This window comes from Lygodium microphyllum, chromosome 13 (genome assembly GCF_053477565.2).
Source record: "Lygodium microphyllum isolate KBCC chromosome 13, Lygodium_microphyllum_v1.1.10, whole genome shotgun sequence".
NCBI classification, from domain to species: Eukaryota; Viridiplantae; Streptophyta; class Polypodiopsida; order Schizaeales; family Lygodiaceae; genus Lygodium; species Lygodium microphyllum.
In genome coordinates this window covers 65527445-65555114 of record NC_141147.1, presented here as the reverse complement: position 1 = coordinate 65555114, position 27670 = coordinate 65527445, and positions in this window count along the sequence as shown.

Sequence of the window (27670 nt, the reverse complement as noted above, 5' to 3'; positions counted from 1 at the left end):
CTTCAGCCCATAGAGTGCCTTCTTTAACCTGCACACATATGTGGGATGCCCTAAATCCTCATAACGTGATGGCTACTTCATATACACTTCTTCTTGTAATTCACCATGCAAGAAGGGCATTCCTAACATCCATTTGCTACAAAATCCAACCTTTGGCTATTGCCAATGCAATCACACATCTAGCAGTTGCCATCCTAGCAATTGGACTAAATGTCTCTTCATAATCTATGCCATATGTTTGAGCATAGCCTTTTGCAACCAGCCTAGCTTTATACCTGCTAACTGAACCATCTGCATTATGCTTGGCTTTGTAAACCCACTTACAACCAATAAATTTCTTACCCTTAGGTAAGGGTACCAAATCCCAAGACTTATTGGCTTCTAACGCAGCCATATCCTCATCCATTGCTACATCCCAATGAGCATAACCAACAGTATTCTCAAAACAAGTGGGCTCAACATCCTCAACTAGTTTCACCATATAAGCATAATGGTGAGCTGCATAACCTTCAAAACCAAATCTTTTAATAGGGTATCTGACCCTACTAGATCTACATATCACCGGATCACTCAATGGAGCCTTTACATTAGTATGAGCTATCTGTACACCTGGTGTCTTGATTGAAGGAATACCAAGCTCATCATCCAAACTCTCTGAACCACTAGAATCTCTGTCAAATCCCAAATGACTGGTAGATGCATCATTACTATCAAGCACTTTCTTCTTTCCTTTGTCCTTCCCTGCAACACTTATAGATCCACCTCAAGATGTGGGGCTACTCCTTAGTCTCCTAGACCAAGGGCTCACTATAGATATAGTACAAGATGATGTTTCTAGTCCACTAAGACTTCGTGATTCTTGTTTTTCTTTCTGCACATAGTTGTCCTGATAATTATCATCATCTAATACATCACCATCAGGTGTATACCAGCTGCCCATCTCATCAAAGATAACATCCCTACTCACTCTAAACTCACCTATGGCATGGTTATAACAGCGATACCCTTTCTGCTCTAAAGAGTATCCAATAAAAATACATTTTTCTACCTTTGGATCAAGCTTCTTCTGTAGCTCATTTGGCACATGAACATATGCAATATATCCAAATACCTTCAAGTCCGATACATCGGGCTTCTTGCCAGTAAAGAATTCTTTAGGAGTCATCCCATGAAGTGCAGCTGTGGGGGTTTTATTCATAATATAGACAGCAATATGGACAGTCTCAGACCAAAAATGTTTGAGCATATTCTTTTCAGTCATTAATGTCTGTGCGACTTTTGCAATATGTCTATTTTTTCTTTTTGCAACCTCATTTTGATGTGGGGTATACCTGCAAGTAAATTGCCTCTTTATCCCATGAGTCCTCAAGAAGCCACTAAACTCATTAGAGAGGTACTCTCCCCCTCCATCTGATCTCAAGCACTTCACTTTTAAGCATGTTTCTATTTCAATAGCTACCTTAAAAGATTTGAAGTGCTCAAATACATTACTCTTTTCCTTCATGAAGAATACCCATAACTTCCTTGAACAGTCATCAATAAATGTGACAAAGTATTTGTTGCCACCAAGAGATACATTCTATGTAGGCCCCCAAACATCTGTATGCACTACATCAAGTATTTTTCTACTCACTTCTCTATCTGAGAGAAGGGTTGTCTTGTGTGCTTACTAAACTGGCATGCTTCACAGACTTTATGTAATTCTGCAACTCTAAATGAAGGCAACCCTGTAACCAATCCTCTAGACTGCATAAATTTCAGCTTTTGCACATTTGCATGTCCAATACGTTTATGCCATATTTCAATATCTGCAACTACTCCTTTTCCTTTAGCATACATAACAGCATCCATTGCAGAAATTCCAGCATCTAAAGTGAACATGCGGCCAACTCTACTTCCTTTTGCAACCAACCTGCACTTTTTCTTGTAACTGCATTCATCATATACTACATAACAAACTGACGCTCATTTTTTCTTCATTTTATCATGAAGACGATGCATAGTTTCCTTGCTGCAATTTACCACTGCGAATATTATCCTTCTTAGCATAACAATTGGTTGCAATATGACCTGTTTTGCTACAATAATGGCAAACAACAGTAGAATTTCCAGAACCTCTATTCTACCATCCACCTCTTCCTCTAGAGCTCCCCCTGCCTCTAAAGTTTCCTCGGCCTCCTGAAACCTGCATTTCACCAAATTGTTGATTGAACCTGTTTTGCTGGTTATCGCCAGCACGTTCCATACCACGGCCTTTTGAAGAGGATCTACCATGTCCTCTTCTTGAACTTGAGTAAAATGCTTGAACGTGTTCACCATTTTTTCCAGATGAGTCACCCTACATATTGATCTCTTCGGTAATCATGAGAGAGATCAGCTCATCAAAATCTGGAAATGGCTTTCGTACATATACTGAAGTAACAAATGATTTCCATGCCTTCTCATTATTAAGGCCACTCAAAGTGGATGAAACCAAATCATCATCATCTGGTATTGCATCAATTGCACCCACTTTCAATCAATACAGTCGAAATCATAGTGTACCCTGAAACTGTTGTCTGCAACCTTGCACCTCTAAAATGGGGCCTGAAATGGCCTTAGACACCCAAATCTCACAGTAAATCCCACACACCAAATCTCATAGCAATGTGAGATTTTGTTCTACCCTGCTTCCGATGCCTCCACAGGAACTATCCAAGAGAGAGAGTGGAAGAATGGGAAAGCTTCTTACCCGTTGCTTGCTTACTCAAACCTTGCTTCTTCTCCTTCACTTCAGCCTTCAAAATTAGTCTCTCTCAGTGGTGCGGCTCTAATACCATGTCAAGAATCGCGTGATGAGGGGATTTATTTCATTTTGGAGCAAAGGTTCTCAATGAACATCAAAGAAGGTATGCACAAGTAAAAAGGGAATTGTGGGGAGTTATAACAGTATTAAAGTGTGATCCTAAATACTTTATAGGTGCTTCCATAGTGGTAGAAATTGATTGTCTTCCACTCTTGGGCATGATTGCCAACTGCTCTACACCCAAAATTGCTATGCTAAGATGCCCGGGAGGTGTCACCATAGATGTTGTATGGTATTGAGTGAGTATAAGGAAGGGGGGGTTTTTGGAAGGGGACACTTAAGCATATACATTAGAGGTAGACCCTCTGAATTTCCTATATTGAACTTAAATTTAAGGAGGGGATAGAGGGAAAAAAGAAGGGGGGATGCATTTGATCGCCTCTCTCCATAGATTGGTTTCTTCATGGCATACAAGAGACCTTGACAAGTAAGGTTAAAACCCTAAACCCTCACATACTAGGGTTATTGAATTAATCATAGTGTGGGAGGGGGAAGTTGGCACTCTCCCATGGTTTTGGTAGAGAGATTCAACTCCCCTTCTTCCAAAGAGAGCTTGGTGTAGTCACTTTAAGTATAAAGGGGTTCAATTCCCCTACTCTCTCTCCTCATGTGGTAAGGGGACACATGCACTCAAAAACATTGCGACACATACTTTGATGATATCCAAGTGCCACTATATAAATCGATTTGTGATATGACCATTTTGATACTTTTAATTGCTTAGGATAATTCTAACTTTTAAAATGAAAGTTAGTATATGTTCTATGAAGACTTACATTTAAGAAAGGGGATACATAAAAAGTCACACATGTATATATCTTATAAGCTTAAATAGGGGGATATATTAGTCTTACAAGCTTCATAAATAGGGGTTTTTTTAGAAGTCTTTGTGCGCGCAGGTGACATGACTTCTTTACTATGAGTGAACCCCTCATGTAAGATGGATTGCATATATTAAATCTCTCAAACCCAAATTAAAGCATATTGCAGGAAATGAAAATCTAGTTGCTGACATGCTATCACATGCAAGATATGACAATGAAGAAGAGCTGATGGAAAAAGATGAAGCTGAAGAATCTATACTTGTTGAATTTCATTCCATGGCTGCTAAAAGCACCTTTTCAGTTGTTGCATATACAAACCCAAAGCTGAATCTTGCATGTGAAGCTGATCTTTTTAATGGTATAGCATTAAGTACAGTAAGAACAAGAAAAGGTACTACTATAAATCAACATATAGCAACAAAGATCAAAGATTTATCTATGGAAGAAGAGTGGTCAACTAGAAGCCAGCATGCTCATTGCATTGCTCAAGTTCTAGTTCATTTCCTTAAAGAAGATTATGAAGAATATTTGCTGAAGATTGGCCAATATTTGAGTACAATGAAGAGGAGGAGTCTTGGATTGATGAAGAGTTCAAGCATATTAAGAGGAAAGCTTATGGCTTTTTCTTAAAGAAGGGCATCTATGGAAGCACGCATAGAAGAAGAAAGGAGCACATGTCCGAGTTTTAGGTAACAAAAGATTGCAACAACAAGTAATGAAGGAATTTCATGAAAGCCTATGGGTTGGCCATAGAGGCATATGGGAAACCTTGAGTAAAGTTAAAGAAAAATATTGGTGGCAAAATATGTATCGGGACATAGCACATTTTGTTGAAACTTGTTATGTGTGTCAGATGTATTCTATGGTCAAGCATCAAGATGGGTTACATCCAACTTATCATTTGCCTATACATTATAGATGGGTTATTGATCTTATAACTATGCCTACAGGAATATGGAATATGCAATTTTTAGTGCTTGCAAGAGAGGATCTAACCAATCAAGTTGAAGGCAAAGCCTTAACAACCAAGACCACTCAAGCTGTTTGTCATTTTTTGCTTGAAGAATTGTTTTGCAGATATGGTTGTGTGGGTAAAGTAACTATAGATAGAGGAGAGTTGGATGCCAATGAGGCACGCAACTTCTTTGCTCAATTGGGTATCAAGTTGGCTTTGACATCAGCCTACAATCCTGAAGGCAATGGAAAGAGTGAGAGGGGACATCAACCTATTCTCAAAGCTCTAGCAAAGTCTTGTAGAGGAAAGATCAAAGAATGGCCTAAAATGCTACTTTTTGCATTATGGGCTGACTGGACTACTCACAGTATAGTGACTAGCTAGGTCTTCTTGGCCAATATCCCATCCTATCCCAATGGGACTTGTATCCACGGTAAGGATGATGGGTTGACCGTTTGAAGAATCGACCCTTTTGAGAGTAGGGGCTAAAATTAACAACTTCTTTAGTTTGTGTATAGTGAGAGTATGCTCTTCCCCCCAAGAGAATCTTTGGTATTTTCTTAATAATTAATAAATATTTTCTGCCACATGAGAAAAATGTGGTATCCATATGAGATAGAGTACACATGTGCCAAGAAATCTTCTCACCTCTGAGATATTTGTGCATTTTTCTTGCATTCTGCTAATGGCATCTATCTTGATTGGTGAAGGTTTACATCCATAGGGGCCACACAGATGTCCGACCACTAGGACTTCTTCTACTCCAAAAATTGACTTAGCTCCAGAAAGGGTAAGATGTACCTCTTGTAGCCTTGTCAAAATCCTATCACAATCATGAATATGGTTAACTACAAATATCCTGTAGCCATCTTTGTCAAGTTGCTCATTCTTTTCATTAACTTCACATCCCTAGGTACATCATCAAGAAATGGAAGAGTAAGTTGTGGAATAAAGTCCCTTAAGAATTTGTGCATGGCATTCATCATATGGGCTACGGAGTTTGTTGCACCTTGTGGTAGAGTCTACATGCGGACGAATCCAAGAGGTGTCTTCATTGTGGTAATGTCTTGGCTTTCTAATGAAAGTTAAAATTGGTCATATCCTGAATATAGGTCGCCCATAGAATAAATTACTCTACCTGCAAAAGCTTTAGCAAACTCGTCAACAATTGGACCCAAACCAACATTTTGGATTGTGATACGATTAACAGGCTGTAGATCTTGGATGAATCATAAAGATTCATTTTTCTTGGGTATGGCAAACCTTCGATTTGAGTAAGGTGTTGAAGAAGGTTCTAAAATCTTCATTCTGATCTTCTCATTTAGAAGTTTCAATAATTTGGGCAAATGCGCCCTTGGAATAGGAATAGGTTTGAGGTTCCAAGGCACATGTGGGACAGCAGCTGCATATATTTCAACCAATGTGTCAGTAGTAATCAATCCAAAAAAATGTCTGAAATATCTTCATTTTTAGCCATCATGTCATAAGTTTTCAGCACCCTTTTTACATGACACAAATATTTTCTTTCAACTTTAGTCATGACTGAAAGAGACTTATAACAACCCATACTATTGGCTATACATACATACAGATTTGCTAGAGACATAGTTTCTGTAGCATAAGGAGGAACAATCTTTTTACATGATGCACTACCATAGCCTCCTTTTATAGCAGTGCAGCCCGAAAACCCTTGAATTCTCAGGCATCAGGAGGCACATAATAATCACGTAGTCGATCTCTGTTTCGATGATGGTTAACACACACAGTAAGAAATTGGACAGCTCGTTCATTATCCTTGCTTTAGATTTGAGTATAAGAAGAACCATCATCAATAGCTTTTGTTTCCAAGCGAGCTTCAGAAATGTAAGATTGCCCAAGAATGATAGGGTAACTACAAGAGTCTTGAGCAAAAAAGTGAAAATTGTCTAGTTACTTGCATATTAGGACATGCAACATATAACTCTCCAGAAGAGTTTTTTGCAGCTCTCATTTGCCAACTTGGATTAACATCTATGGGCCATCCTCCACTTTCATAGAGACTCCTTTCCATGACGTTTATCTCCAAGCCATGGTCTAAGAGTGCAATATATGGTGTTTCTTTTTCTCCAATTTTGATGACTGTCTCCGTTGTTGCTCCTCTTGCCCAATGTGTACAAGAGTAGTGACTGCTTGGGATGAACCGAGCCTCTTCCTCCTTATGCATGTGTTGTAGACACCATTCTTTTTGAGAGGTGGGTTGCCCAACTAGTTTGGACCAGCCAACCATTACATGTTCATCTTTCATTTATTTAATTTTTGCATGTTTTCTTTATCTTCAACTTCAATTGCTGTAATTAAATCTTTAACTACTTCAATATGAATTCCTTGTGAAGTCAGCTTCTCTTCATCTTGCACAAAAACTCGAAGAACTAGCAAAAAAGCATGCACTGTTTCTTCAGCTTCATCACCAACATATTGTATTTTCCTTTTGATTACATTAATAATTACATAAGAAATTCCAAGAATTTCACCTAAGGTAAATTCAATTTTGCTTCCTAGAATTTGTTCTTCTAGGACTTGTTTGAGGTCAGTTGTAGATTCTATGTCAGATTGAAATTTGTAGCCTGGCTGCTTGCCTTTCTTCTTTCCTTTGGTCTTCTTTGTTTGTCGCGCATCTTCCATCTCTTGATCTGGGGTTATATTTTCAGCAAGCTTTGGTTGTTCAGGAGTTCTTCTAGTTACTCATTTTGGAGGGCCAGAAGAGGAAGGCCCCGGTTCATCTTCTCTTCTTCCCTTTTCTTCAATCAAGACTTCTTTATGATTGCCGTCAGCCAAATGTGCAATGACAGAAAAAGAATCTACTGGTTCTTTCCAACCAGTTATTCCTTGAATGCACTGATTAGCGTTAGCCAAATCTTCTTTGACTACTTTACCACATTCCATTTGATCGAGTGCTTGCATCCATACTTTAGATTGCACATTAGCTTTACATGCTTTCAAATTTGATTTAGTTGGTTCAATTTGTAGCCCACAGGTAGCTACATCAATTGCTGCATAGGCCATGTTTACAACTAAATCTTCTAATCTTTTCTTCATTCCACCATTGCCAAAATTTGGCTCCAGTGGAAGACTGGTTTCAGTTGCATGAATTTTTTCATCTTTCCAAAAGATGAGCTTCTGTGCTTCAGCCTCACAGAAGGCAGAATACTCCCTCTTGTCATGTTGTTGGCTGTCACACCAAATACAATGCCTCTTAAAGCCTTCTCTCATGGGTCTTTGAGTTGATGATCGTCCTCGTTCTTCAACTTTGACATCCAGCTTCTGCACCTTGGAAATAATTTCTGTAAGATTTAGATGAAGGTCACGCATGCTTTTAATGAGTTCATCCATGACATCATTTTTAGAAGGAACATAAGAAGAAAGAGTTGGTTGATTAGTCAAAGGAATAGGGGATTTTAAAAGTGGAACAAGCTCCATCAATGGAGTTGTTGAAGTTGAAGTAGAGCCCAATCTTAGTCACATCTGCTCTCTTCAAGAAATCATGTTAACTGCATCAGTAACATCTGGCCATGTAGTCTTGACTCCTGATTTGGAGGTAGCATCTTCTAGGTGATCAGCAAGCTTCTCTTGCAGAATGGGATCTGTAGCTTTAAGGAATAATTCAATCTTCTGACCTTCCATACTTTGTTGGTCTTCAGAATCAACTTGTCCAAATTTAGTTTCAAACTCATGGTATAAAGCTATTGCAGCTAAACCTATGTTGGGTTTCTCAACCCAATCAATGAAACTTATCTTCGTCATTAGGCCAGAGTCTTCTAAGAAGAATTCTTCCCGCATGGCTTTTTTGAATGTAGCCCCAATCTGCATCTTGCCGAAAAAGACCATGGATTCTTCCTTGAAGACCATGCTTGGCTAGTCTGGCAAAATAGCGACTCCATGCATGTTGTGGTACACCAAAGAAGAGCATTTTCTCAACATATAAGCAAATGAAAATAGAGACATTTTCACCATTAAATTGTTTTAATTCCTACCCAACTTCCTCTAGGGCCTTGATAGCCGTGGAATCAATCTTCTCTTTGTCTTGCCTTTGTTGTTGTTGTTGTAACATTTGGATTTGTTGATGCTGAGTCTGCTACACTATGCACACCAACTATTGTAGAGTATCTCCTGAAGAATCCCCCATCTTGGAGTTCTCTTACACCAACCTTCACATCAGGTTCACCAATGTCGCAATGCATAGGGTTGAAGGTTACCACAGGGGTTTGGCAAGAAAACTGGACAAGATAGATGGAGATGTGCCTTCAGAAGATAAGTAGATTACAGTGAATGTTTAAGTTTCAAGAGGTACTTCATAGTCAATCACAAGGGTTTGAGAGAGTGGAATGTATGGGGGTTCAAGAGCTTAGACTCTGGAGATGGTAGAGATAAGAGAAGGGTTGAAGGTTTTAAGGCAAGTTCTTGAAGATGTTGATAGAGCTTCCAATTGCATGTTCTTAGCAAAGATCACAAGAGTATTATCTCATAAGGTCCAACTCAAATCAAGCTTGTTTTCTTGACTATAAGAGCAATAAAAATTTATAAAATTAAGTACAATATGCTATCATGTATCATAAAAAACTCTCCATCCCATCATTCATACATGATGCCATAGCATGAATCAACTTTGCATGATTACATTCAATGTAGACTGTTAGGGAAAAAATCTTATGAGTCAATTACAAGGCTTGTAGGGCAAAGAGACTTGCTTCAAGAGAGCTTCAAATTAAGTTCTTGATAAGAATAAGTTACCACAGCCAAGAAATAAGAGAAAAAGCTCTTCTTAATTCAACTCAAAGCATCTATGAATGATCTACAAACATTGCCTTGCCATAGGGGCACATAATACTTGCATATTTTGACAAGATGTGTTCTATAGAGTAAGAAATGAATTAAAAGAACACTGTTGTAGCTAGTTCTCTGAATATAGTTGAAGATATCGGCCCCAAATAAGCCCATGGAAGAGAAGGGGTTCGAAGAAATAGAAGATGTAGAAGAATACTCACAGAAAGAAATAGAAAATTTATAAGAATACTAATAGCAATGAAGCCTATTAGTTTATTCTTGCATTATGAGGAGATAAAACTCTTGTAGACAAAAACATGTATAAAATAATACATTCCTCTATGCTTCTTAGACCGCCAATCTGATGTTTCCATTGGCTCTGAAAGGGGGGTAAAATACCAGGACACCTAGCTAGAATTCTGCCAAATCACTCCTTCTTCATCTCCCACTTCGGAGTGCTGTTGACTGCGTGAAAATAGTGATTGCGTTGTCGTGCCACTACGTGCACACCATGTGAAAAACTCTAAAGTGTGGATTTATTATTGATCTAGAGAACCAATGCCATTTTAGACGTTAGTGTTAGTGGCCATGGTTCAAACATATTAGTTTTTTTTGGACAAGTGTAGCAAATTTATGATATTTTAGATATTATCTCTTGTAAAAATCCAAAAACTATAGACACATTTTAGATTAGGATGACATGTAAAAGAAAGCATGTAGCTTTCAGCCATCTATGAGGATTTTATGTAAAAAGAGAGATGGACAAAATTGTGCGCGTCACGATCGATGTTTTCAGGCAGTGGACAACACTCCAAAGTGGGAGATGAAGAAGGAGTGATCTGGAAGAATTCTGGCGAGGTGTGCTAGTATTTTACCCCCCTTTTGGAGCCAATGGAAGCATCAAATTGGCAGTTTGAGCAGCATAGAGGAAGGTAATATTTTTTGTACGTTTTTGTGTACAAGAGATTTGTCTTGTCATAATGGAAAAATAAACTGACAGGCTTAAATTCTGTGAGTATTATTCTATGTCTTCTATTTCTTTCTACGAGTATTCTTTCATATCTTCTCTTTCTATTAACCCCTTCTTTTCCGTCTACTTCACTCCTTCAATATCCCTTCACCATGCTATCTCTTACCCCTATGGTAGGCTTTCGACCACAAATGCTCCAACAGTGGTGAATCCAACATGAAAGTTGGCAGCAGAGGTGTGTAAAGATGGGAGATTCTATAGCTTCAAGTGGTGGTGATGCTTTACAGCAAATGATTGTTTTGTCGCAGCAACAACAACAGCAACAATTGTTGTTACAACAACAAATGCAAACTTGGCAGGAAGCAGAAAGAATTGATTACTTAGCCGTGAATGCATTGCAGGCAGTGGGACAAGAATTGACGCAGTTTAAAGGTCAAAATGTTTTGGCCTTCATGCGGTTGTATAAAGAAAAGATGTTTTTTCATGGGATACCGTAGTATGCATGGAGTCGGTATTTCTCCTGTTTGGCCATGCATGCTTTGCATGATTGAATTGGTGAGTTACATAGAAGAGATGCTGATTGGGTAGCTTTTAAGAAAGCTTTGAGAGAAGAGTTTTTCTTGGAAGATGCAGGATTGGTAATTAAAAAGACATTTATAGATTGGATTCAAAAGCCCAATAAAGGGTTGGTTGCTACAGCTTTGCTCCGAGAATTTGAAAGTGAGTATGCACAATTGGATGCCGATGAGCAGCAATCATTGGAGAGTCAAAAAATTGATTTGTTTTTTAGGGCTGCAGATCTTGTCTTGCAGGAGAAGCTAACTGGTCATTTAAAAGATGCCTCTTCTGCAACAAGGCTAAAATCAGATTGGTCTAATGTAACTGAAGCAGTGCATATGTTGGTAAAGAGAGAGCGGATGAAATTAAGATGGGGTACAAGCCACCACAACTACTAGTGCTCAAAAGGGGATTGAAATTGTAGCCAGGCACCTATAGCTATGGCGAAACCACTGGCTGTACCTATTGGTCTAGCTCTTAAATGTGATGCTGTGGATGAATTAATCAAAGGCATGTGTGATTTGAGGCTTAATTTGATAGAGATCTATGCAAAGGTCAAAAAGTTGGATGTGAAGGTAGAAGAGAGGTTCAGACAACAGCCCAAAGACCATACAAATAAGGATACAAGAGGAGATGCATTTGGTGTGATAGTTTACAACATGAAAATCGAGATTGTATAGCTTACCGTGAAGCGGAAGCAAAAAGGTTAATCTTTTGGAAAGATGGAAAAATACATGCAACAGAAACTAGTCTTCCAATAGAGCCAAATTTTGGAAATGGTGGCATGCACAAGAAGTTGGAAGATGTGACTACAAGGACAGCATTTGCTGCCATAGATGTAGCCACATATGGGTTGAGAATTGAAAGGACTGATGAAGCTCATAAAGGAAGCATGGTTGAAGCAAAATCTTGTGTTTGGATGTAAGCATTAGATTACATGGAAAAGGGAAAAATGACAAAGTTTGAATTGGCTCATGCAAGTTAGAGTATACGAGGGAGAACAGGATGGAGTGCACCAATGGACTCATTTTCAGCCTATGCTTATTTGGTTGAGGTTCATAATCAAGAAACTCTTGTGGGGAAGAAAAGAGAAGAAGAGATGAGGACATTGCTGGTCCTTCCTCTTCAAGCCCATTAAATGCACAACACGAAGTAAAATGGAGCAACAAAAAGAGACTGAAAAATCCATACCTGAGCATGTTATGGATGATGCATCTCAAGAGAAGAAACAAGAAGGGAAGAAAAGGGGCAAGCAGCCAGGTTACAGGTTACAATCAAATCTTGAGACTCCCATAAATCTTTAAAAAGTCTTGGAAGATCGCATACTTGGCAGTAGAGTGGAATTTACACTTGGCGAAGTTCTTGGAATTGCAAACCATGAATTTCATGATCCAATCATTGATATGCTGAAATGAAAAAGATAGTTAGATGGTGAAGTTTTGCAAGCATTGATGCAGATTGAAAAAGACATAGAGAAACATCTTCAGAGGGAATATGATGATGTATGTAATGCTATTTTGGAACATGCTGATGCTGAAAATGGGTCAGATGGAAGTATAGACTGCAAGCTTGTGGCAAAAAATGGTATTATGGGCAGCACTAAGCATAGAGAAAAGGCTATGTATAATAGGGATGCCCATTAACAAGCACATGAAGAAGAAGATGCTCATTTTATTCCAAGCATTCATTATTCACAAACGCATTGGGCTCGTGCTACAATAGAGACAATTGTTAAAGTGGGAGAAAGAGAGATGTCTTGTATAGCTCTCTTGGATCATGGTTCTGAAATCAATGTTATGACACACAATTTGTATGAGAATGGAGGTTGGCCAATTGATGTAGATCCAGGATGGCGCATGCGGGTGGCAAACAATTCATGAGGGGATCTTTATGCGGCTTGTCCGAATGTACCCGTGACTATTGGAGATGTTAGGGACGAATATTATTTGTTTGTGCAAGATTCATGTAGTTATCCAGTGATTTTGGGGCAGCCCTATATTTCAGAATCAAGGCTGGAAACAAAATCCTTGGATGATGGTTCTTCATATGCTTGGGTTTGGAGTAAAGATAGTACAAAGGTAGTATAGTTTCTCACTATTTATGTGAATCATCCCTGTAATCGGGATAAGATATGGGATAATCCCATGCCACCTAATGCACAAGAGTTTAAGGGTTTTTAGATAGCACTGCTATAAGGGGAGGCTATGGCAGTGCCTCTAGGAAGATAATTATGCCTCTATGAAAGGGGAAAATTGTGTTTGTGTCTGGATTGCAGGAATGGACAGCATGTAGTTTTGGCCGTTTTAAGAATGTTTCAGCCATGTGCAAGGCTGAAAAGAAATATGTAGGATGTAGCATGTAGTCTTGGCAGTTTTAAGAATGTTTTAGCCATGTGCAAGGCTAAAAAGAAATATGTAGGATGGGTTGAAAAAGAGCTAAAGACATATGGTTTGATGGCTGCAAATGAAGGTATTTTAGGACTATTTTTAGGCTAATTGATGTTGATACAGTGGCTGAAATTTTTGCAACAATTAATGCTGAAAGCATGGCAAAAAAAGAGGTTATTTATGTTGACACTTTAGAAATGTATGAAGTCATTCAAGAGTTTGCTAAGCATGAATGTTATGGGCTGCAAAACAGGGATGAAGTAAGGGTGGATACAAAGTACAAAACCGTTGCAAAGAAGGTTAAGCATGTGGCTTTGCCTTTACCACCTGAAAGTGATGGGTTGGCTGAAAAAGTGACTCAACAGCCTAGTTTACAGGATCCACATGGAGTGGGACATAAATTTACAGCTGAAACTTTACAAAAGCTGAAAAATGGTGATACAAGCTTTCTTTTACCTGTAGAAAGAGCTTGTTTCTTGCATATGTTGGCAAGGAATGGGAAAGCCTTTGCATTTCAACTAGATGAAATTGGATGTGTTGATCCGACCATAGTTGCACCTATGGTGATCTTTATAGTACCTCATGTGCCATGTAATTTAAAGCCTATTCCAGTACTTCATGCATATTTTCCTAAGTTGCTAAAGCTTTTGAATGAGAAGATCAGGATGTAGATTTTGGAGCCCTCTTTAGCTCCATATTTGAATTAGTGGTCTATTGTTCCAAATAAGAATGGTTCTTTGAGGTTTATATAGGATTTACAACTAGTTCATAAAGTCACCATAAGGAATGTTGGATCAGGCCTGATAGTGGATGAATTGCAAAAGCATTGCAGGTAAGGCAATTTACTCTTTGGGAGATTTATATTCAGGATATGATCAGTTCCATCTTGCATTAGAAAGCGGGGATATCACTACCATGAAGACACCACTTGGATTGGTTATTAGGATGTGGATGCTTCCATAGGGGAAAACCAATTCAGTAGTGCATATGATGAATGCTATGCATAAAGTTTTGAGGGAGTATATTCCTCAATTGACCTTACCCTTTCTTGATGATGTGCCAATAAAAGGGTGCGATATCCATGAGAAGAATGAAGAGCTGAATGATTAGGGATGTAGAGGATTTGTGGCTGATCATATTGCTGATTGTGACAGGATTTTGAGCCATCTTGAAGAAGTGCATTTGACTCTATCAGGAGAAAAATCAGTTTTTGGAGTAGAGGAAGTATTGGTTATTGGGCACATGTGTGGACCATATGAAAGAAATCCCTCACCAGTAAAGATTGATGCCATTAGTAGGATGCGGGAGACATGTTCAAATGTATTCGAGGTAAGAATATTTTTGGGTGCATGTGTCTTTTAATTGATATGGATTCCGCATTTTGCTCATGTGGCTGAAAGTCTATATCAACTCTTGAGAAAAGGGAAAAAGTTTTGGTGGAGAGGAAAACAACATACGAAGGTAGTGTAGAAGTTAAAGAGCTTATTGATTTCAACCCCAACACTAAAGATAGAAAATTATGAGAATGGGCAACCTATTATTCTCACTATGGATACAAGCCCAATTGGCATTGGTTGGGCAGTGGGTCAGGATGATGCTGATGGGAATAGATATGCCATTCGATTTGGAGAAAAGGTCTTCAATGAATACCAACGACGGTATTCTCAATCAAAAGAGAGCTTTGGGGTGTAATGACAACCCTTAAGTGTGATAGGGAGTATTTCATGGGAGCTCATGTAGTGGTAGAGACTGATTGTCTACCTCTATTGGGCATGATAGCAAATTGCTCAACTCCTGATATTGCCATGTTACGATGGATTGCATATATTAAGTCACTTAACCATGATTTTCAGCATATTGCAGGTAGAGAAAACCTCGTGGCTGACATGCTTTCACGAGCGAGGTTTGAAGATGAAGAGGTGTTGATGGAAGATGAAGAGGATGATGTGATAGGTGCTAAAAATGACTTTATGACAATAGGGAATGAGTATGCAGCTGTTGTTACTGCAGGTACAACTATTGTCACATGGATTTCAGCAGTAAGAAAAGAGCTTACAACCATGGAGAAGAAATGTACAGTAGAGAGAAAGCATTATCCATGTTATGCTTCAATGAGAACACAATTTTTGGAAGAGTTGTATGAGGATGATTGGCTGAAAATAGGTCAATATCTTAGCCTCATGACAAAGAAGATTGAATGGTCTGAAGCTAAACTCAAAAGGATTAAAAGAAAAGCTTATGGGTTTTTCTTAAAATATGGATGTTTATGGAAGCATGCAAAGAAAAAGAGAGGAGCTCCAGTACGTGTTTTGGGAGATAGGGCTTCTCAACAACAGGTGATGCAGGAGTTTCATGAAAGATTATGGGCTGCAGATAGAGGAGTTTGGGGCACATTTGCCAAGATCAAAGAGAAGTATTGGTGGCAAAACATGTATAAAGATGTGGAACATTATGTGGAATCATGCAATGTCTGTCAGATGTATTCCATGGTAAAATATAGAGATGGGTTGCAACCGACCTATCCATTGTCTATGCATTACAAATGGGTAGTTGATTTGGTTACCATGCCTACAGGTTTATGGAATATGAGATATCTTGTGCTTGCACAAGAAGACTTGACAAATCAAGTGGAAGGTCGAGCTCTTAGTACAAAGACTAGTCAAGCAGTTTGCAGGTTCTTATTGGAAGAAGTCTTTTACAGGTATGGTTGTGTTGGTAAAGTGGTTGCTGATAGAGGAGAATTGGATGTGGATGAGGCTTGTGACTTCTTTTCACGATTGGGTATCAAGATGGCTTTAACTTTAGCCTACAATCTTGAAACAAATGGCAAAAGTGAAAGAGGTCATCATCCTATCATTAAGGCATTAGCAAAGTCATGCAAGGGCAGGATGAAAGAATGGCCAAGAATGTTTCCCTTTGCTTTGTGGATTGATAGGACCACTCATAGTGCAGTTACAAGGTATATGCTTGCTGAATTAATGTATGGACAATAGCCAATCATGCCTATTGAGGAGACTATTTCTACTTGGAGTGTTCTACCATGGGAAGAGGGTTTGAATAGATAAGAGTTGCTGGTCCTATGCATTAGACAGTTAGAAAGAAGACTTGAAGACATTGAGACAACCATGAAAAAGCTGAAGACTACAAGGATCAAGAACAAGAAGAGGTTTGACAAGTGACATAGACTTTGACCACAAGCTATACAAGAAGGAGACTGGGTATAGTTTATGACAATAGCTTAGAAAATCAGCATAGTGCCAGTCGAAAGATGACAAAGCAGTGGCTTGGTCCATATGTGGTAAGGTTTGTTTTTGACAATGCTACCTATGCATTAAATGAGATGGATGGGACAACTCTAAGGATTCCAGTGATTGGAAAACGTATCAAACTCTTTAAACGTAGGGAGTCTTCGGCATATGAGTTGAAGGAGCTGGATACTTAGCATGAACATGAGAATATGGAAGAAGAAGAGGTAGAAGATAAAGACATTGACATGGTAGAGGATACTTCTTCTGACACTACGAATCCATAAGACTTTGGCACATGCTAGAGGATGTGCAGGTTAGGAGGGGGTGGATGTCGTGCTGCTACGTGCAGAGCATGTGAAAAACTCTAAAGTGTGGCTTTCTTGTTGATCACGCATACCATGTGAAAAAATCTAAAGTGTGGCTTTCTTATTGATCTAGAGAACCAATGCCATTTTAGACATTAGTGTTAGTGGCCATGGTTCAAACATATTAGTTTTTTTTGGACAAGTGTAGCTAATTTATGATATTTTAGATATTATCTCTTGTAAAAATCCAAAAATTGTAGACAACTTCTAGATTAGGATGACATGCAAAAGAAAGCATGTAGCTTTCAGCCATCCGTGAGGATTTTATGTAAAAAGAGAGATGGATGAAATCGCGCATATCACGATTGCTGTTTTTAGGCAGTGAATAGCACTCCAAAGTGAGAGATGAAGGAGTGATCTGGCAGAATTCTAGCCAGGTGTGTTGATATTTTACCCCCCTTTCAGAGCCAATGGAAGCATTAGATTGGCAGTCTAAGCAGCATAGAGGAAGGTAATATTTTGTGTATGTTTTTGTGTACAGGAGATTTGTCTTATCATAATGGAGAAATAGACTAATAGGCTTCAATTTTGTGAGTATTATTCTATGTCTTCTATTTCTTCCTGCAAGTATTCTTTCATATCTTCTCTTTCTTTCAACCCCTTCTTTTCTGTCTACTCCACTCCTTGAATCTCCCTTCACCTTGCTTTCTGTTACCTCCGCGGTATACTTTCGACAACAAATACTCCGACAGCGTGTCGCGTAATTTTGTCAATCTCTCTTTTTACATAAAATCCTCTCAATTTAGTTGAAACCTACATTCTTTCTTTTACATGTCATTATAATCTAGAAGTTGTCTGTAGTTTTATGGATTTTTACAAGAGATAATATCTAGAATATCAAAAATTGGCTAAAACTTGTCCAAAAATCTAATATTTTTGAACCATGGATACTAACACTAATGCCTAAAGTGGCATTGGCTCTTTAAATCTATGAGGAAGCCACACTCTCAAATTTTTTACACGGTGTGCGCATAGCGGTACGACAACATACAAGTAGCCACTATCACTGAGATGGATGATGAGGATGAGGAAGCAGTAGAACCAGCTTACCTAAGCATGACAATCACTACTAAGCACACATATACCATCAACTCATTGATCAACGAGGGAGATAATTTTAATGTCTTAACCTATGACCATTGGACCCAACTTGGCAAACTGCTATTGTAGCCCACTAATGCTAAGCTCAACCCTTATGGAGGCCAACCCTACACACTTTTGGGAAAGTGCAAGGTTGCAGTGTCTATCAAGTTTGAAAGCATGCCAGTAATCTTCGATGTGTTATCCAACACTAAGGATGCATGCATGAAATCATAGTTAGGACAAATATTTAAGAAGTTAGCTCGTTGTATAGTCGACTAACGAGTCACAACGTATCCACCTAGCCATAGGCAACGTTCAAATAATTACACCTTTCAGCAAGGGCAGCGTGACTCCCTCCAAGTCTACTAGGCCACCGGTAGAGAGCCCCACCGTCAAGTCTAAGGAGGGGGGTCGTGACTCATCAGACCCGCCAGACCTCAATGCTGAAAACCCGCTGAACCTAACACTGAAGCCAAGAAACCCTAGTTCAAATGGGTACCTAAACAACAAGGACCACCACCTAGGAACAAAAACCCATGGCATCGCAAGCCTAATGACTCGCACTCGAAATATAGGAAGCTAAGATGAAATTGTAAATATTGACATAGAGTCAAGCCATGATGGGTCCCTAAGACCTTATTGCAAGCGCAATGCTACTATATGGGTAACACCTCGATTTGGCTCCCTAAAGCCAAAACAACCAAAGGCCCTACTTAAATGCCACCCTCAAGATTGACCACACGAAACATCATGCTAGAGACACTCGAACCACAAGAGAATCAAGCCGCCAAGTCCATATAACCTCCAAAGCCTAGCTCAACAGGGCCTAAACCGATCTATCTCCCAAAACTGTAGCTTGCTACCAACAAACTATCTAAATATAGTTCTGATGGTGCCCCTCATACCTCAATAGCAACTCTACATGTGTCAACTGCAGCTACAACTAAACCCATCAAACATAAGGCCCAGCTACAACCTCAGGAGAAAACCAAGCAGGAAACATTAGCTGCTGAACTCTCTAGTATTGTCAAACCTCAACCACCTACTATCGGGGGCTTAGAACCTCTTATGAACCACGATCAATTCTAACCTTGGCTATAAACTTAGCTAAAAATACTGGGGACGACTTGGTTGATTTCCTAAGACACTTGGATGCTACTTTCATGACATTAGCTAAAAGCTACGATTGACTAGACTTAGGTCTCTTGGAAGAACCTATAGCAACAAAAGTATGAATACTCCCTTGCTCTTGGGAGGAGTCAGAATTTGCATTTGTTAAGGCTTTCAAAGTAGCCGAGGAGTTAATTACAACTGAGATTTCCAAGGAAAAAGCAATCAAACAACATCTCATGACGTCGTATAACAAGAACATGATCATGGCCACAAACTAAGAAATCGAGAAGTTGAAACAACTTGCTGACAATGACTCCTCCCTCTTGCGGAAATGGTGAGCTCTACAACTGCAATGGGAGCTAGAGGGATGCCAAATAATGACCAACACTGAGCAGCGATGCGCAATCAAGGTATAAAAAATACAACCCAACCTATGTAGCTCCAACTTCATATAGGGTGTTGACTACCCTCTGTAATAGACCCCTCAAAGAACACATTAAGGGACATCCTTATTTAGATCGCATCCGCAGTGAGGAGGATTTGCATATTGCTAGCCGAGTGGACTTCAATGACTTCTTGCTTGATGTCCTCACTTACATTATGCATGTAGGCATCTTCCCTTTCGATATGGATAGCTATGCTAATTTAGAATATAATTCTAATTTCTATGCCTGGCTCATACAAAAGTAAGACACTAAAGATCATGTGCTAAAGACCCTCCATCCTCTAACCCTTTAATCCTAGGAAGGATTCTTCTCATTTTCGAAGGGGGAGGGGGTAAGGTGAATCAAACCAAACACATAAGGAAAACAATAAAGGAAAAGCACACATTGCAAGGGTAGGATGCAACAACTTGTGATTGAGAAAAATGTCAATAAAATTTGAAATCAATAGACTACTAGGAGAAAAAAGTTTACTTCTACACTCAAGCATTTCAGTTCAACAAGTATGTAGTTGTTTCCTGTTGCTTGTAATTAATTTGAAAAACACTAATGGTGAATATGGCTTCATGACAAGCACCTATCATGGCAGGCCAAGAAAAGTTTTGCAAATTGCCTTTTTCAAAAGAAGAACAAGAAAAATATGAACTTTCAGTGGAAACACAAACCTTTAACCAGTTCAAGTTCTTGCATATCTTCAACCTAGAAGATGTGGCCATTGAAGAATGAGCTATGAGGCAAATCATCAAGCAATGCAATTTGCAGAAATACGTGGAAGCAGTATGCCAAGGGGTGGACTAATTCCACTTTGCAAAGTTCCTGAGGACTTTCCATAGGAACCGCGGCACCGTAATTGTGCATGAGGGAGAGGAAATCGCTAGGTGTAGATTGAATTGACCCCGGAGCTAGTGGAAAAGGCATTCGGCTTGGCGAACAAAGTAGAGAGGAAGCCAAAGGGAGATGTGTATGCCTTGCTAGGAATGGGCAAGGTAAAAGTCCACACCAACAACGTCATCAGCTTGGTAGATATCCCTGATCCTGAAGTCCAACTCCAAGTCAAGATGGTGCATACGTTGTTCTCTGATCAGAGGTACATCACCATCATGAGCCACATCAACGTCCCCCTGCTAGAGAGCATCGCAACAAGGTCACTGGATGAGGTGAACCTCAACGGTTTTGTGAGAAAGACCATTGAAACCTCAACAAAAGCTTTGGCAATGAGAGGACAGCTTGCCAGAGGAGAATCTCCTGCCACCAAGGCTAAAAGGAAAGCTTTGTCTTCAAAGACTACAACCATCGGATTTGGTCGGGTCCTCACCGCAATCATTAGGAAAGCCTTGGGACAAGGGTGGGAGAAGCAGGAGAAGGAGCAGATGAAATGCCAAGCAAGTGGCCACCTCACCAGAAATAGGAGGTGCAGTCCAGTGAAAGGACAGTGAGTGAGGAAGAAGAAGACATGGAACAAGAAGAGAAGACTAGTCTGGGGAAGGCTAAGAAGATAAAGAAGAAAATCGCACTAAGAAAGCAGGAAGAGGAGAGGAGAAAACAAGAGGAGGCGGACTTGCAGAAGGCTCGTAGAGAGTCCAAAAAGGCCGAGGAGGAAAGAAGGAGAAAGCATAAAGAGGAGTTGAGAAAAAAGGAGGAGGAAGACATGGCCCTCGCCATGTGTAGGTCCATTGAGCAACAGTCCAAGAGCAGCAGTCCAGACAGGACGAGCCAGAACCTGCAAGCCCAATCAGAGACAAATGACCAAGCTCAAGCATCCATGTGCCAGAGTTCATGCCACCTACAGTGCAAGAAGGCAAGGGCAAGGTCCCAATCACCCCCATTGCCACTCTCTTGATGCCCACCACCACCATTGCCATCTCCACTCCCAGTTCTATGACCCACGTGGATGCCAACAACTTAATGAATTGGGTCCAATACATCATGAATAAAGAAATGGGCTAAGGAGGAGCAGGAGAAGGAACCCCCTGGTAGGAACCAAAAGGCCGGTTGTGGTAGACACCGAGGCAAGTCCCTAAAAGGCAAAAGGTAGTAGGCTCCACAACCTCCGTCCCTGCAACAGAGAGGCCATCCGAAGAATACGACGAGTATGTCAAGGAGCTCCTTTCTCAATTAGTGAAAGCCAAGGAGGAGAAAAAAATCACGATAGCAGAGCTCAAAGCCAAAAAAGAGGCCATGGCTACATCCTAATTGGAGAAAACACTCCAAATAGCCATGGTCCAAAGGGAAGTTCACGAGTTGAAGGAGTAGCTACAAGCTAAGGAAGAGATAGAAGCAAAATGGCAGGCATGATTGAATGAAGAAATCAAGGCCATACGATTTCTACGATGGCACAATGAAGAGATTGTGGCACACTACAAATATTTGCAAGCTGAAATGGAGAAAATCACTAAAGCCGTAAAAGAACTGGAGGAGCTGAGGAGGGAGGAAAGAGATCGCATGTACAAAAGAGAGGTGGATAAACTAACCCAAGAGGCTGCCTCAACACAGGAAGAGTAGCAAAATCTAAGGACATAAATGGAAGATCAAGAACGAAAACTGACAATGCTAGCTCCTTAGAGGCAAGGGGAAAGCCTCAAAGTTATGAACTGGAGGGCAGAGGAATGGGCTAACCAGAATGAAAAAAGAGTCAAAGCCTTGGCACACCATCTCGCTCAAGTCAAAAAATAAAAAATACTTGCTGATGAAAGTAGAGCAGAAGCTTCCCAAGTAAGCTTCCAAACCAAGCAATGTGCCTTCCTAGATACCCTATTAGACGTCACCCAAGCAGAGGAGGGAGAGTCCATAGAGGCAATGAAAAAGAAACTGGGAATGGCTCGTAGAGCACTGAAAGTAGAACTGTAGATGCCACCACAATTGAGTGGAGTTGGCCCAAGCTTGGAAGAGCAATTCCATTATCTCCTATTGGTAGGCCTAACCTCGTAGGAAGTGGATACACTCGGGTTCATCAAAGAAGAGTAGCAAGAGCCAAGCCAAGAAAGGGAGGTGGATGTGAACTTTGGAATGGGATCACACGAAGATGAGCTTGTCCCACCACCTCCTTCCCCATAGCCTGAAGAGCAACAACACACAAACACCTCCGCAGAAAGGAAGTGACACTGAAGGAAAGAAGAAAAAAATGGTGGAGGACACAATGAGAAAATGGAATGCCAAGAGAGTGAGGGTGCCCTAGGCACCTATCCCACCATGCGAGGATGATACCCCAATGAGCTTCCATGTTGACCTTGTAATCTAGGAGAGACAAGAAACATCTAGGAGCCCCTTTGACTTTAACTTCTAGTTCCCCACCACCTTGCGTAGGGTTTGGCCCATCAAGGTGGTGGAGGAGGTGATTAACATCGGAAGCAAGCTCAGACAGAAATGGCTGGAGGAGAGAGGTAGAATCCCACCTTACGGGCCACTGAAGATGCTAACTTTTGGCAAAATAAGGTTTTTGAAGTGCCAAGGTTGATGGCCGGCTACGAATGTCAACCTAAATGGAGACAAAGGGTTTGCGACTCCAACCTGGACACTTGGATGGCCTTTTGCAATACTCACCCCTTCGAGCAGAATGACCCAACCTTTATGCCTTACCCTCGAAGGGTGGGAGTGGATTTTGACTCCATTGTCCACGGCCTCTATGACTTCCCTATAATCTAAAATCCTCATTGTACTATATATGAAGAGGCCCTCCTCTTACATAAGAGAACTTGTATGATATCCTAATCTAATTCACTAACAAATTCTCTTTATGTCATGATCCTGCCTTTATTACTACTTGTAATTACCTTAGATTGCTTAGGATACTCCTTAGACAAGACCTCACCCCGCAGAAGCACAGCCTTCTAGTAATCCATTTTGATCCTAATGCTATAGATAGTTGCGTGACGGCTCGACTAATGATGCAATTTATTACCTTCATTTTGCTTAGCTCTTCTAGAGGACATGAATGATAACCGCTTCACCAGCTGCAATAATCCATTCCTCTCCACCACCACCCTTAAGGTCTGTCTAAACCTCAAGGGCTATCTCCGAAGCCGCAAGTTTCTTAACAAATCTATTAAGCCCCCTTCTCCACCTCACTCCAATGATGAAGACTTCAAGTTGCACATCGACCATAGTCACTGCACCTAGGGCTCCTCAAGTTGGGTGCGTTTGGTGGCCTTGGTCGGGGGCGGCCAACTTCGTGCTTAACCCCCTAGCCCTTTGGATTCCCCACGACACTTCCTTAGGGCACATCAAGGGCAAGACATACCTAGGAAGGTACTTCTTGCCTAGGGTTAGACCTGTCACCCTATGCCCCCTGCACCGCACCTCCCTTATGCACAAATTGGGTCCTCAAGTGTGGGACACCATTGAGGGCTGACCCATCTCCTAGTTCCACAAGCATAGAAACCATGCACTCCACGGTAAGGCAAAAACACCCCCAGGTAGTTCACATTTCTTTTCTTTCTAGGTATAAGCGAAGGCCTCAACCACCAGCTCTAGATGCCCCATCATCCATGCAATGCACTCCCCATCTTATGCGACATGTCACCATGTAGGCACAACAAAGTAAGGGGCGGACACAATAGCCCCAGTCAAAAAGTGAATGAAGAATCTCATTTGGAATAGCGTGGGAGAAGGCAACCATGGAGGGCCAAACGATGGATCTGTCCAACTATATCTTCAATTTCAAAGATGGATTTGCACATCCGCCTCTCTCCACATAGGGATTTTCCCAACTTTATCTTCAATTTCAAATCCCTCCAACACACCTTCCACCAAAGCTCGTATAAGGGCCTTTCAGAAGCATAAATCCCTTCAATACCAAGGCTCATGTCCAACTGAAGGGCCTTTCAGAACCATAAATCCCTCCAATACTAGGGCTCATATCCAACTCAAGGGCCTTCCAGAACCATAAATCCCTCCAACACACCTTCCAACAAGGCTCATATACAAACTCAAAAAGCCACATAGCTACCCTAGCAACATTGTCTGACTCACCACCCAGTAGTGCCATGGGATTGGCACTCAACTAAGAGGGGGGTAATGTTTAGTACAAAATGAAGGAAGCGAAAAATGAAGCATCAAGAAGAAAAGCACAAAGTGGAAAAAGGGAAAATGTGCCCTACAAGAGAGTGGACCTGGAAGAAATCTAAGAGCATGGGAACGACCACCAGGAGTACAAGATGCAACCATGGAAGCCGCAAGAAGCCAAAAGAAAGAAGGCACACCTTTAAATATAAAGGCGCATCCAAAACCTCTGTAAAAGAGTTCCAGGCTCCCTCCCGTACAATTTGTAACCATGAACGGGCGGTAGGACTAAGCTAGGAAGAGAGGAGGACAATGGAAAAAAGGGCCTAGCAGGCCACGGACGGCCATATAAGAAGAGGGGGATAAGGGGATGACGACCCAAAAGGGATTTAGGGTTTTGTATATAAAGTTCAAAAAGTGAATGAGAGCTCATTCTTTGGGTGTGGAAAAGTGAACGAGTGCATACTTGGTGGAGATACATCAAGAAAGAGAACATACTTATAAAGAATTGGGATGCATTTAAGACACTTTGGCTAAAGTCTTTTTCTCATCACTCTAAAAAAGAGAAATTGGCATGGAGATGGTATGGATTAGAGCAAAGAGACCTAAGTATACATGATTACACAAACCAATTCCTCAACCTTATCATGTATGTAGAGAGCATTAGTGATGAAGCTAAACTCTACAAGTATATGTATGGTTTATAAATTTCTTTATTAGGTGATGTTATGGTGCAAAGCCCTACCAATCTTTTCAAAGCCATGGAGCTTGTGGAGCATTACGGAAGGAAGTATAGAAGGTGGTTGATGGGACCTGAAATGGGCCGGCACTGGCTATGGCACTAGCCGGACCTCATGCTCATAACAAACAAACACACCCTCATCGCCTTGTGGACCAGGAGCATCTTTCTACTGCTAAAGAATAAGCTGCCCTAAAGCCTAATCTATGCGTTTATAGTTTTATAGTTTTCTAGTCCAACATTTCCCTTTCTATAAACTCCTTAGAGGGAGAACCCTTACACTTTGGCAATAAATACCACGATAATCACATACATGGGAGGCAACCTCTCGGTAGAAATACCGCGGCCCCACTGCAGCTCTCCTACATTGCAGGCATTGGCCCCTTGATGCGCTGCTCAACATATAAAACAAACGAACAAACTCCACTCTTCATTTCGAAAGTTTCCAGGAGATATACCATGTTTCCTTTCCAAATAATCCCCCAAGAACCAACGTCTATCCTACGGCTTAGGATGCCTTTCCACACTCAACGTAGTCATTGTCATTGAAAACAGGTGCTATGCATCCAGGGTTTCTTATTCTGATACCATGATCTTCATGCACATACAAAGGTGAATGATTTTAAAGTGCTCAAACATAATTTTCAAATCAGCAACGTGCTTGTGCACAACCAGGCTTTTCTAATGCTTATTCTCTAACGCGTTGCGGCGATGAAAGGATAGCACTAAGATGACACTCGTGCTACTATCCTCTTAATTAAAATAACACGGACTCTATGAAATGATGTGCATCAGAAAATCAGCAACAATCAGCATGCAAATCACACCATTCAAACATCCCAACCCCCTACATTTAGGTATTGCTTTCGTTGCACAGGTGTAGAGGTTCATTTTGACATATTTTGATGTAGAAAAAGTAGTAAACCACGAACTTTAACAAAGAGATAGGGCAAAATGAGGCTAAACCTCATGCTCTACCACTACCACACATCCACAAACAATCATCATATTTTTCCTTATTTTTCCAAGATGTATTTCTATTTTTTCCCTTATTTTCTCCATTTTCTTGATTTATTTGGCAATAAAAGATGCCATTTTCTAGTTTTTCTTGTTCCAATCACTTTGACATACTAACATTCAATTTATCTTTCATATTCCCCCCATGGGAGCACCTTTTACCCACCCGAAACGAAAAAACTACCATTTTACCACTTAAAAACCGCATTTCGGGTTTATGAAAATTAAATAAAGCATGTAAATCATTGCAAAACCAATATTTTCTATTAAACAACAATTACCCATAATGCAACCAGCACACAAACAAAATTTCATCCAATAAGAACCTAATTATCATCATAAACTATCAGAAATCCTTCATTTTCTTCATAAAAATAGTCATACCGTGTTTTTACATAACCCGAGATGCCTTGAATGAATGCATAATTAGTAGACGGAGCCTCCATTGCTCTCAGTCCAATGCTGTACTTCAATCTTCAGCATCTCCATCAATTTCCATCACCACTTTTTTCATTCTTCCTTCATCAAGATGCCACACATGAACAACCCATAGGGAAGAGAGAGAGGGAGGAGAGAGAAATACTAGATCTGGTTCTCTTCATTCAGTCCATCATTCCATGAGCGAAGGGCAGCGATAAGACCAGCAAAGAAGGAGAAGATCAGGGGTAACATCGGTTGTAGGGGTTGTATTCAACCTCCAACCATGATGAGAGAGGAGAGAGGGCGAAAAATGTGCCAGCGTCGTGCAGACGTCGCCATTCTTCATGCTTCTTCTCTCTCCACGATTTTTCATCAAGATGTTGCATAAAATTTTAGGGGGGCCCAAAGGCTCCAAAGGGCACCACCCCTTTTGGTCACAAACTTGTCTACCTTTTCGAATCTTGACCGATTCTTGGCCATTTCCCCGTCCTGGCTCCGATTCGAGCTCTGAAAAATCCTGGGCGTTCGGCTTGACATCCCGCATTGACTAGCAACTCTTGACAAACTGCATGGTAGTTAGAAAAATTATCAAAAATCCACAGTCTCTCGGGCACCTTTTAAAATGCGTCTTTTACTTGGTGCTTAAAATCGTCCTAGCTAGAGCCGCCGCCTTCGATGTTGAATATTTTTATCCTAAATTCTGGATTTTTTGGCAAATTTTAGGCACATCCTGGGCTCAAAACTCCGCTCTCAGTAGTCTTCATTTTACTCTAGTTATGGACAGCCAATGATAGTTTTAAAACAGAACACAGATAAGTTGGCACTGTTTATGGACATCAATCATGCACCAAGTAGGAGCCTAAGAGTGCTAACTTATCCATAGTTCAATGCTTCAAGACCTCAAA